This window comes from Pholis gunnellus, assembly GCF_910591455.1.
Source record: "Pholis gunnellus genome assembly, chromosome: 14".
In the NCBI taxonomy this organism is placed as follows: domain Eukaryota; kingdom Metazoa; phylum Chordata; class Actinopteri; order Perciformes; family Pholidae; genus Pholis; species Pholis gunnellus.
Window position 1 is genome coordinate 11,532,398 of NC_136541.1, and position 13,262 is coordinate 11,545,659.

The following is a 13,262-nucleotide window of genomic DNA, read 5'->3' on the forward strand; positions in this document are numbered from 1 at the left end:
AGGAGGCTAAATGAGCTTTTCCCTCCGGGCTGCAGACTGTTATAGTCTCTTGAAATCTGGGTCTTTGTTGTCTGCGTGTGCTGTAATTGAAAAGTTCCAGCCTCCCGTTTCTCTCTTCCTTCCTTTGCTTTCCTCTCGCTCTCCCTAGTCCCCCAGCCTGACATACCCTTACTTCCCTTCCACCACCCAAACCAGCAGTCTTTCCTTTTTCTGTCTATTTGAATCCTCTGTCATCTCTCGTTTGACTCATTCCCTCCCGCTCCCTCTTCCCTCCTCCCTCCTCCCTCCTCCCTCCTCGGCCGCCTGCTGAGCTTTAGGACGAATGTAGTCGATTTTGATCATTTGCGCCCCAACCATCCCGCTGAATCAAGCTCTTCCAGCAGATGAGGAAAGGGCGGAGAAACTCAGAATTGTCCAGGAAGATGATGTGAAAGGGCTTGACGTTGCTGTGGTGTCAATATGCCTGAACACAAACGCCTCTAGCCCGGTAACATGCAATGTGCCAAAGTAATGACGAGTCAAGAATGACATTGTGATTCCTCCCACACTAGGAAGTCAGAGGAAAGAGGTTCAGCTGCACCTTGTGACATGAAGGCTTTGGCATAAAACAGGACTGTGTGTCTGTCTGTGACTGTGTGCATGTGAAGCTTGGCGTCGACTCTGTTGAAATGACATGAAAATGACACATTTTTCTCAAGAGCTCTGGCATCTCTCAAAGAGGTCTGCGTACGTGTTTCTGTTTCAACTGATAACACGCTGTGGCTGCCCCCTGACTACAAATGTGTTTTTACTGAGTAATTACTTCCCGCGCACCTTGTATTGCGAAAGAGTGAATCGTAGTTGATGAGCACGGTGTGAAACGTATCATGGACACACTGTGTGCGCCGTGTGCCCATTGTTCTTTGAAAGTCTCTCCAAAATGGGATGTAACTTGGCAGGTGGTGAATGTGAAAGTGCAAACAAAATGAAACATATGATGACGAGGTCTCTGGCTTTGCTAATTCCATTTAAGCCTGGAGTGAAGACAGCGATTGGACAGAAACCTCTCTGGTGTGAGTAATTGGACAAGCATTGCAGAAAAGATGTTTGGAAAACGAAATAGCAAATGCCCTCACACTTTCATGTGAGCGCTAAGGGGGCCGAGGCACATTAGCAATCGTTTCAGCACATTAAACATGATCTCAACGCTGAGATTTATTAAAATTAACAAATTCATGTTTGATTGGCTTTTTTATAGGCTCTTGTTTTTTGAGGGGACCAAATAGTGTCGGCTCTGCTATCGCCGTCGCTGTAAGTTAGAGGGGAGCAAACAACAAAGGAAAAGTGCCGATGGATGTGAAAGGAAAAATGTTGTTGTTTTTCCCCAACACGTTCGGGGCCTACCTGGTTGAGCGCGCCTCAACTCTCTTGGTTATTCAGGTCAGGGAACACACATGTCCGAGGCTTTGTCAAAGCTTTTGCTTCTGTGGCCCAGCTGCTATTTTTGCTCCTTCCCTGTACATGCCCTTTCATTCTTGAGTCACACTGGAGCATTGGAGGGCTGACCTAGAATACTGAAAGCCTGTCACACAACAGGACGGGAACATCCGTGCACAGAAAAGGTAACTAAACAATGTTAGGAAATAACACTGCTTTTCTATCCATCAAATAGCCTCATTACAGCAGTGCTGATACATGCACTTGTCGATGATTGGTGCCTTTGAATGGCATTGCATATAGTATATGCAAACATGCACTTCATGGATAATTATTGTGCTATAGAGTTCAATATATTGCTCTTAAGGACTCTAATCAAGCAGCGGCACTTCTCATCTTATTTTTCTCCAGTAATGTGGTAAAATATATAATCTGCATATGCAAATCAGTTTACTTCAGCGGCAACATGTTTATTTACACACTCCTGTTACTGCTGAATAAACTGGAGTCTCTGTCACTGTGAGTATGTGGCACAGAATCCATATAAAGCTCTTTTTTTTTAACACAAACAAACTAGACTAGCTGTTTCCTCTAATTTCCAGTCGCTATGCTAAGCTAAGCTAACCAGTTGCTGGCACTATAGCTCCGTATTTAGCGTACAGGTACGCAAAAAACCCACTCAAGTTGAGTGGCATCGTTCTTCTAATCTAACTCTCAGCCGCAAACTGAATTTCTCAAATGTCAAACTATTCCTCTGACATCCTTGTATTATCTGATCTTTTTGTATGTTGGTTTACCTTTTTGTGTCGAGGAGGATGAATTATTCATTCGGAGGTAACCTTTTGTCGTGTGAGAGCTTTAAATTACTGACAAACCTTTCAGTTTATTTCACTTATGCAAGTTACAGCAGTAGGTTTGGCAGGAATACAAATATCTGAACTTACCATTCTTACTGGGAGGTCCATGCAGTCAACAGTGTTTTTTTCTGTTCCTTAAAGCTCTTTTAATGTGGTCATTATTGGGGAATTGGTTGGTTATTTTACTCAACTTAAAGAATAATGAAAAGTTCTTAAAAAGCCATTAAATGCTTAATTTCCTCTTTAGTTTTATAACTGAAACTGTCTTTGGACAGAATGAATGTTAAATTATTTGCGAAAAAACCCAAAAACAATTCAGTTACATTTTATTTATATTTTTATATCACAAATCACAAACTTTCCTCCGGGGATTTACAATCTGTACAATATATGACGCCCTCTTCCTCTGAGCCTCGCATTGCAATATGTCACAATGTCACATTTTGTTAAAGGTACACAATACAGCCCGATCCTTGTGAGCCACCTATCGACATATTGTATTATGTTCCTGAAATGGCTCCGGTTTCAAAGCATAAATCAAAGCTCTTTTCTCATTAGAAGTCAAGCAGTCACCATGACCTTAGACTCATGTTAAGGTTGATTGTTTTATTGTCTCCTTTATAAAAAAGAAATTCTGCACTTGTAATTTTCAGTCTTGACTTGCAAAGCAAAAACATAACTATTCATCTTTTTTAGGGTCAGGGATGGTTGAGTTTATTATTCACTTTATTCACATTTAGTTTGTTTCCGATTTTTCCGATTTACTAATTGCTGTTTTGTTTATCATGGTATGTTATTGAAATATTTATTTTTTTGGCCATTGACCTTCGTTAATATGCTGAACGTCTTAGAAAAAAATAGCCTATTTATTCCTGTCTCTGGCTGACAAGTCAAATATCTACTCTCCTTTTAGCTCCGTTTTAGTCTCCACCGACTCCTAAAGGGAAATTATTTAACTATAAATGCTCCGCTATGTTCACCAGCCTGTCGCTAACTTTACCTTTCTGCCATTTAGTGCTGAACAGGTAGTGTAGAGTGACAAGGACATCAAGGCAAGGAAGGAAGGAAGGAAGGAAGGTAATACCTCTCCCCCTTCACACCATGGGCACCTAACACTTCACTCACGCACCTTATAGGCTGTGTTTCTGTTTTCAGCCACATATATTTTTTTATTTTTCTTAAGCTGCTCCTTTAATTACCTTTTTTTCTCCAATGTACCTGTACTGTCCGGTATCTGTGCTAATGTCAATACATCAGATCAGATCAGTGGACCCCAGTAAATGTCTCTTCATATTGAAGTTGAAATTTATTGCACAGTATGCGGTTTGTCTTGATATCTTCTTTCTGAAGTTGAACTCGCCTTAAATCAGTATACGCCATGACGACCGTGTGCTTTTTTTTTTTTGTCAATGCAACTGTTAATGTACCTCGATTTTAAAGCCCTGCACTGCATTACAACACTGACTTAATCTTGACAAAAACAAAAGCACATACAGTATGATGTTCCCTGTGATGGATTATCGATCTCAAGCAAGTTACACCTCTCTGCGAGTTGTATTGCAAAGTGAAAAGAGAGGAATCAGTTGGCTGGCTGGAAGAGGTAAATACCTACGACAACTCTGTGATTTGTAAATGAGCTAAAACATGCACAAACAAGCTCCTTGTCAATATAACAGTCAATACAATTGTGCTGATTCTATTTTTTTCACTTTTAATAATTTCAAACCATCAATTTTCTTAGCTGCAACTGTGAAAAAGTAATGAACTTTAACAACCCAAGCTGGGCCGCTCCATTGATCGACGCAGTTGACCTCAGAATCAGTCTCGAGCTCGCCGGGTGTTTCAGTCAAACAGCTGGCCGCTCAGAGACACAAAGAGAGCCACTGAGGATTATGTGATGGACTATTCCATGCAATATGGAGGTACAAAGTCATCATTTGATTATTATAAAAGATGAATGTTACGAGTCCTCTATCAGACAGCCCTGCGATGCTCCTCATGCATCATTATTGCTCATAATGTATTTTTGTGAGCTTTAGCACAGGAAAAGCTTTTGTGAATATGTAATGAGTCAGTGGCACATTAACACGTGGAAAGAAAACATCATGAGCGTTTTGCCGGGCCGGTGTCATTTGAGTACATCACATTATGTCTAATCCAAACAACTGCTAATATATCACTGTGGGCAAAGCTGTGTACACACTCTGAAACCTGTCGCATCGTTTCCAAATTAACCAGTTTGCTGGCTCGCCCGAGCACCTCCAAACTTTTTCAAACTGTACAAGTGTGACCTTCAGCTCTCATTATTTCACATTGTGTAAGTAATTTGAGTGAGAAATTTAGTTGCCAAAAACTCTTCTGCAGAATACATCCACTGGCTCATTACACCAAAATAATATATAATGATGTATTCTAGCGGCAAGGTCAGACTTACTGTGTATCCTCTGGTCAGAAGAGACGGATACACATTTGTTTTTCCTATCATGGTTTCAGAATTTCCTTATTTCATTACAAGGATGTTGTGATGATTTGTTGGCATTGTCAAAGTTGCTAAACAGAGTCAAGGGACGGTTGTATATACTTTGGAGGACTTACTTTGAAAAAATATGTTGACTATTTCCCGATATTACTGTTGTAGTAGAATAACAGTCTATACTTTAGAAAAAGCTGTTTAATATGAGGTTTCTATTGCAAAGCTATATGTCATGTTTGTGCTTTAGTACTGGTTTTTAAAATGGTAATCACACTGAGTAGCAATGTAAATGTCAGTGTTCAGAGATTATGACTAATATGATGGAATATTGTTTATATATGCATTTCCACAGTAGTATATATCAGCATTATTGATATTTTCAATGGGTCAAAATACACAGGACTTTTGTCCAGGAGACCGGTGTTTGTGTCCAGTGAGAAACATTAAAGTAGGTAAAATAGTGCGTAACGTATGTGTTTATATAAACCCAAACCCCTGTTTAAAATATTGCTATTCATGAGCTCGACTCAAGGCTTTCATTTCAAATAATTAGAGAAGTATACAGCTAGTAGTGAGATTTAGATGTCTAGAAAGCACCTTTATTATTATGACAATAAAAATGTTTCTTATTAAAGACACACAGGCTCATAGCAGTCGTGAAAATTGTAATAATTGAATACAATCTTTTAATTAAAATATGCAAAAACAAAAGTCAGTAGGGAAATCATAGGCCCTTGAAGGTACCTTGTAGCCTACTTGTACAAAAGACCACTTCCATTAAGATCATATTAAAAAGCGCTTTTAGTCAATGAGGAAAAATGTAGGCTAAGGCTGAGCTTGAAAGAGACTGCGTACCCTGAGAGCTGCAAGCTGCAATCATGCCCCCCCCCCCCCCCCCCCCCCCCCTTAGTGATTTTGAATGATTTTTGTAATCCCTCTGATAAATGTACTCTTTAAATAGCAGCCTCATGTCGTTGTTATTTAGCTTTTCTGTAACTATTGCATATTCACCCTGGTGCCCGGCCTGTATTTGTCAGGATTGTGCACTGCGGGAAAGCTATTTAGGGAGGTGTCCAGCACCTTGGAGAGCGCCACGGCGCACAGTCCTGACAGTGGTATTGCTCAACAATACTAACTGACATGAAAGAACAATTAAAAATATTGCCCATGTCAAACAAATTCCTTAAGACCTCAATCCATTTTTCTATTGTAGATTGTAGACTTTTACTGTTAACTGGCGGGTTACAAACATAAGTAGCCTACAGCGCCAAATTCTGACAAAACCATAGCTGAGGTCTTCTGCTGCAAACCTGTTGATGGAAACACGTTTAACTGGCATTTCTCTTTTTCGCACCATTTCAAAAGTTCACCATAAAACGCGGCTATTGTTTAAAGCGTAGGGCCACTGACCAAGCTGCTGTATTTGAATCTGCAGACTCTTAGTCTGCTTTGTATTTTATGACGATAAAGTCCTTGTCTCAGAACAAAAGTAGGGCACATTTTCTATTTGGCTTTGAGTTATGTCACAGAACCGCGTTATTGTCGTGAGAAATTGTTGAGTTTTGTGCTATAAGACAGACATGACATTTACTCTGACCCCCTTGCTGTCAGGATAATCTGCGCTGTCAGCTTTTATAAAGAACCAAAGGACACTAAAAAGAGTCCTTTGACTAAAACTAAGCCTCTTATTTCAATTTTAAGTCTTTGCTTTCTTCATGTGCTATTCCTCTCCCATTCCCTGTCACAGTGTATATCTGTCTGTCTATCTATCTATTAATCTCTGCCCTGCAGCCTCTCACTCGCAACGCTGACTGAAACTTCTTTGAGGAGGAAGCGCATTTGTTGTGAACGCTCCTACTTCACCTTCAGATTTGAAAAGTGGAGTCATTTGTGCAGAGATGCAATGTTTTCTTTCGCTCAGTGCCCCCTCTTGTGTGCAACACAACTCTCGTTATATGGAAATCACTCCATGCCTGTTACCTGTGTGGGAGCCACTGGTCCTCGTTAACCTCTTCAGCTGCAGTCATCTGTTTACCATGACATTTCTTGCCCCACACATAGTATGCACAACACGGTGCTGTCATGTACTCAATTCTTAGTGAGTTGGAGACAGCGGGTGTGAGATTATGCTGTCCAGTGGATGAAGTGTGTCCAATCCCCCGCCTGGAAAAGAGATCAAGAAAGAGAGAGAGTGTGTGTGTTTTATGAACTAAGTTGTTTTGCTTGCTCGTGTCATTTGAGCTTTGGACTTTTGGGGGAAGTGAGGTCATTTTGGCCGGTCCTCGCTTCACCCGGTCTAGTTGGGAGTTGAGGTTTACGATTTTGGATTAGGGATTAATTTAGAAATCAGGTTTTGCTCTGGGTAAGAGTTGAAGGCAAGAGTAAACGCAGAGAAGTCGCATTTAAAAACTACTCATCTTGATCGTTTACATGCATCAGTAGATGTCCTCAACTCCTACTTGCCCTGGTTTTGTCAGATTATACAATTTTATAGAGAAGAGTACATTTTTTGCAACTGGATTACTCCAATGTTAATATGTAGTTATACCTTGCAGTAAGAGAAACGTAAGGGTCCTCACTTGGAGTTCATAGTAAATGGCAAATTAAATAATAAGTATAACACATTTTTTTGGAGACTTGTAATGTGTGACACCGTAATCTGTCCCAGGGGCCTCTGAGCTGCGCACTGTGTTTGGGTTAATGAGTCATGATAGTCCAAGCAGCAGTCTGGATCTACATCAACTCCACTGCATTTTGACAGGCTCACTGTAGGATAGGGGTTGATGGACTTCAGCACAACAATAGAAATAGTAAAGAGTCTATATACCTGTCTGATTTGTGATGCACACTTAATGAGTGTGTTAAAAGCAGCCAGTGACACATTAGTTCAGGTTATTAGCCACTTTTGATCAAAAGGGAGAAACATCTTTTTCTGCCGCTGTGTTGTTAATGGCTGACCTGAGATCACTGATTTCCCGAGGGCGTACACATCTTTATACTTCTAAAAGAGTGCAGGCGCACAGTATTTTGATCAGGCGTGTGTCGGCCTCACCAAAGGTCTCTTTGGCTGTTAGTTGTCAGTTATTACTGCTGATGTGTACTTAACGGTGACCAGCATACAGATTAGAGTCCTGGTCTTGAGGTGAAGGCGCTGCAGGTTTGAGACTGCCGACGTGGCACTTGTGGAAATGAAATGAGAAGCCATCCTCACCTATCGTCAGGGACTGCACAGAATAACACAGTTGAAAACTGGAATCTCAACTGAACTATAGCACTTGAGGTTTTGGAGAGTCGAAACACAGATTTTCACGTGGAAGAAGACTTTTGAATCATTACAATATGTGATGGCCTGTTTACAGCACCCCGGATCAAAAGGATTCAAATGTTTACAATTTTAATCATTAAGATTAACAAACCTCATATTAACATGTAGGATTTAGTAGAAGTACAAAGTTGTTGTTTTTTTGTTCTTTGTTTTGAAATCGGATGCTTTCATGAGCCCTTTGGGTTTTTAATATCGCCTGCATTCCTTCTATTTCCCCTCTGTGTGTTTTTTGCCACTGTAATTTAATTGTGTTTTTATTCTAACTTTGCCCCTGTTGCAATAAAATGCTCTAAGGTTGTGAACCTTGGCAGAGTATTCTTCAGCCGCACTGATGTGACAGAACTTCCCAAACAGTTGAAACCTGATGAAGCTCAGCAGCACTTTGAGGGAAACCTCAAACCTTTTGTTTAAGACAGCACTCTTGTAAGTATGAGTGGATTCAGAGGACCTTTCTTGGCATTGAGCACATAAAGCCGCAGACATTTTTCAGAGCGAGTATCTCATTTCACGGTGAGTTTATGGTGTGTGTGTGTTTTTTTTTGTGCCTCTTGGCTGTTGGAGGCTCGAGGAGAGGTGGCAGGGACTCAGAGAGCAGGTCAGGAGGTGCAGACACCATCATCGATCCTTCTCAACTGGATCCCCGGGAGCTCTAGCGTCTGAGAGTACATCTAAAGGGGAGCGTGCATGTGTGTGTGTGTGTGTGTGTGTGTGTGCGTGCAGCTACAATATGCATGCCTGTATGTGTGTGAGTCTCATGAGGAGTAGGTGGGTAAAGCCTCAATTGCAGTGCCTCAAAATAGAGTGAAATTCCTTCTGGGGCGTTGGAACAAATATTAGTTTGTTCAGAGGGATGTGACACTCAGCGGCTCAGCACTGAGGCTGCGGTTTCACTTTAGAGCAACTATCCAAAAGGAAACATTAGTCCACTTATCACAGGACTTTACAAGTCATCACACCTAATGACAAGATTTCTTTCTTTATATCTGTGTCGGGAATCTCCAGTCTGAGCTCATTGAGGTTATCCTGCTCTGTGTCAATGTATTTCTGTGTCTTGCCTTGAAGCACTACATCTGCTGTAATAGAAACCCATTTACTGATACCTCATTAGGACAAAGCCAAACAGCAAGTGCTAAAATATCAGCAGTGAAGCTCATCTGCATTCCGAATGTGCAATACAAATGGGACTATGAAATGAACACCGGCACAAGGCGTGAGTCCCCATGCTTCACTAAGCTAAATTAAAGAAATGTTTTGTTTATACACACACACACACACACACACATTCACGCTTGGCACGCACACAATTACACCTCCCTAAACACAAACGCATACAGATATTGACACACAAACATGAACACAGACTCACATTGTCTGCAGCTTAAAAAAGAAACCCACCACAATATTTCTTATAGCTGTGGAAAACTCACGATCGATATCGAAGGTGGTGGAGTGTGAAACTACGAGAACATAAAGAAGAATGCAATTCATAGGAGGAATGTTGTTGTTTTTATTCTTCCAGCTGACAGCTTCAGCTTTGGTATGGAAGGAATCTTTTTTTCACATCACAGTATTGATCATAGCTGTAATCACGTGGGCTTCATATTTTACAAGTTCTCATCTCATTATTTATTTAGTCCTCCACCCTGAAGATACCCGGAAGCAACAGATCTGACTGCAGCCACTGACTCATATGAAACCAAACTCATTCACGTACTGAAACCCACACACGCACATGCATGTGAAATGCTTTTACATACACAAGGGAAACACTCACACAAACAACTGAAAAATGACACGCACGCATACTAAAAAGAACTCACATGAAGGCTTTTGAAAGGATTTCACACACACTAATAAAGTGTGCTCATATCGTATACACAGTTCAAAAGCTATCTATTGCCATATGTACCTCACATGTCTCGAGAACCGTTCATCCAACCGACCTCACACAAATACTTTCACTAGTCATCACTTGAAGCAAGGCTGATGCACATCAGGTCTGTTTCTTTACATGTTGTGACTGTTGGTGCCAGCAGCAGGTTTATCAGAACATACTGTATATATCCACTGTCGCTGTTTTTATGTAGAAACGTAACGTTTTAGAAACGTATATCTCCATTCAACCTCTTCGGGTAACGAGTATCACTATTACACAACGTTCAATGATGACTAATCCACAAAGACAAAACAGCCAGGAAATGAAGAAAGTCTGAAACGATTGCATGAGAGTCAATGGAGCAGAGCTGGATAGTTGGTTGGAGCTAGCCAAAGCTACACTCTGATTGGCCAGTCTGCGTTTGAGGGCGGGACTCAGTGAGGGATCAATAGCCACTTTTTCCACAATAGAAACTTCTTTGTCGCGTTTAAGGAATGTATTTTGTTCTTATCCACAGGCATTCTAACTAAATGAACAGCAACAAGTGACGCTCACGCAATTACATGTTTGTAAAGCAGAATACAATAGCATTCTTGATGATTATGGTTTGGCTGGCAGAATGCCGAAAAGGCTATTTTCACCTTGAAAAACATCTTGTTTCTTTTTTTTGTCTTTATGATTGTTTATATACCCAGCAATTGGACCTCGACTGTCCTTTGCAATTTATTATGACCAAGCCTGCAGGGAAAAGAAATAAATAGCTGCAAATAATTCATTTAAACTAAAAGAAAATCCCATCTCAGTTCTGGCTCACTGCTAGCAACAAAGGCAGAGATAACAACCTGATGGCAGCGATTATAAGCATGTGCTGTAAAAGAGGAGACAAAGGAGCTCAGCTTTAATGAAGACCAAAAAATAATACAGAATCCTCTCCTCATATCAATGTCAAACAGTTCTCTGTGCCAGTCTGGAAAATTATAAACTTGACTATTACAACCCTTGATGAAATATAAGTTACCTGTCAAACGTACAATTATGTTCGACTCTTGCCATTTGCATTTGTTATTTATAAACAGATCATAAACGCAGCTACCGTACAATTATAATGACTGCAGAAGTCGGCTCTTCATTTGACTTGTGTTCTGTGGGAAGGAAAAAGCAGGCTTTTAATGTGATTGATGTCAAAGTTTCACCATTAATTAATGTCTTTTTTTTACAGCCTTAGCGACTTGGCAACACAATAGTTCACAGTACCATATGTTCAGCGGCGAGATCTCATGATGAGTTTATAGCTCTGAGTGTGCAATAACCTGGAATGATTATGCAGTAAACGGTTGAAGTGCCTTGAAAATACACAGTAAAGTACCCGTGTGTCACTGGTTTGGTCAGTGCGTTTGTCAGAGACAAAGCGTCTCTGGAAAATATGATTTTCTCTTCTGACAGGCAGAATGATGCACTGTTGTCTGTGTGATTACTAAGAGCTCACAAAGTCATGGACACTAAAATTGAAAAGTTTTAGTCAACAATGTCAACAACTTATTGCTTTGATGCAGTTATTATAATTCAAATACATGATAACGGCAGGAGTTCTGATTGTATCTCAGCTCCAGTTTTGTCTGTATGTAGCTGAAGGAGTTTTAGTCGCATCCAGACATTGATTTGCGCACTACAATATATTTTCTTTATACAAAATAATTTGTGGGATATATACTGTTTGTATTAAGTAGTGAACCGGCTTGAACTTTACACATACTGCTGCATGCGAGTCCTTCACAGAGATTGAAAGAGTTTGTTGTTTCACGTTAAGCTGCAGGTCTGCTGAGACCCTCAGCTCCTTTAAAGTTGGCTGCTGCGTTTAATTGAACCAGATTCAAGGATATTAATAAATGTCCTGCATTTCTGCATTTTACTACTACTGTATTTGATTTCTTACACTGCTTTTTGGTGTTTTAATGACTGTTTTTAATGTTTCAATGAATGTTCTTAATTGTTTTTAAATCTCTATTTTTTTTTTGCCTTATGTTTTGATGCTTTTAAAGGTTTTATGTGAAGCACTTTGAATTACCTTGTTGTTTAAATGTGCTATATAAATAAACTGGCCTTGCCTTAACCCGCCTATAGAACTGCTTTCTAAATTATTTAGTATTTCTCTTTTGAAAAGCATCAAGAGAGATGCAACTGCAAGGACTTCATCAGCAAGGACAAGGTGTCACGTTCTTCCCCTTGAAGCAGGTCAAGAACAACATCTTTGTATTCAGTATTTTTGATTAACACAGCACTTGACACAAAGACATGGTTAGCATAGAATTCAAAATGTTTTAGTTTTGTATGTATTCGTAATAGAATTGTTTAACCTTGCTCTGTTGCTGTCGCTTTGCTGAAAAACATATCTAAGATGCTTCTGATTGAGTGAAATATCAAATATCAACCAGTGCTGCTCTAAGCAGTCATAGACTCGCCGCAGGAGGTACTTCTGTAGTTGCCGGGGGGTCTGTGGAAGGATTGAGGGATAGCACACCTAATTACAACTATAGAAATCAAGATTTGACTGAATTAAGTGTTTTGTGCTACATAATGAAAACAGTTAAGATAGTAAGCTAAAAAAGTAACGGTTGAAGTTAGTGAGTTTCCTCTATATTCTGAAGGTCTTTACTCGAGGGTTTGGTCATTTATCAAACATTTTACATTTTATTTAAAAAACATTGTGTTTTTCCCCCGGCTGCAGTATTTTCTGATTTATGGAGTGATGTAAAGAGATGTTCCAAATTCCCTCTATCAAAACCTTTGACTGCAATATGTCAACAAAATGAAACAAGAATTCTGAACCTGGATATATCCAATGTTCAGATTTAACATTGCCTTTATGTAAGTAATCAACTGGGGAACTTTCATGGTGATATCAAATCATTTTATATTACTCTATTCACCTGTAGTGTCTCCCCCTTAAAACCTGCCCAACAGAAGCTGAAACTGACCTAAAAAATTCAATTGTGTATTTGGAGACCTTTGCAGCAGCAGAATTCAAAAGGATTATTCTACTCTGCTATGATTACACACACAAACACACGCACGCACGCACGTACGCACGCACACACACACACACACACACACACACACACACACACACGCACACACACAGTGTATTATAAGTGTACACTCACTGTATTTTTAGAATCTTTCTTGCCTCATAGGAACACTTTCATTTGCTCCGTTCTCTTCCCCTCTGGCCGCTGAATCATTATTCTTCTGAATACAACTGATTGAAAAAATATTTCTGAATAAAGAAATGTTTGGCTTAGAGAATAAGCAGTTGCT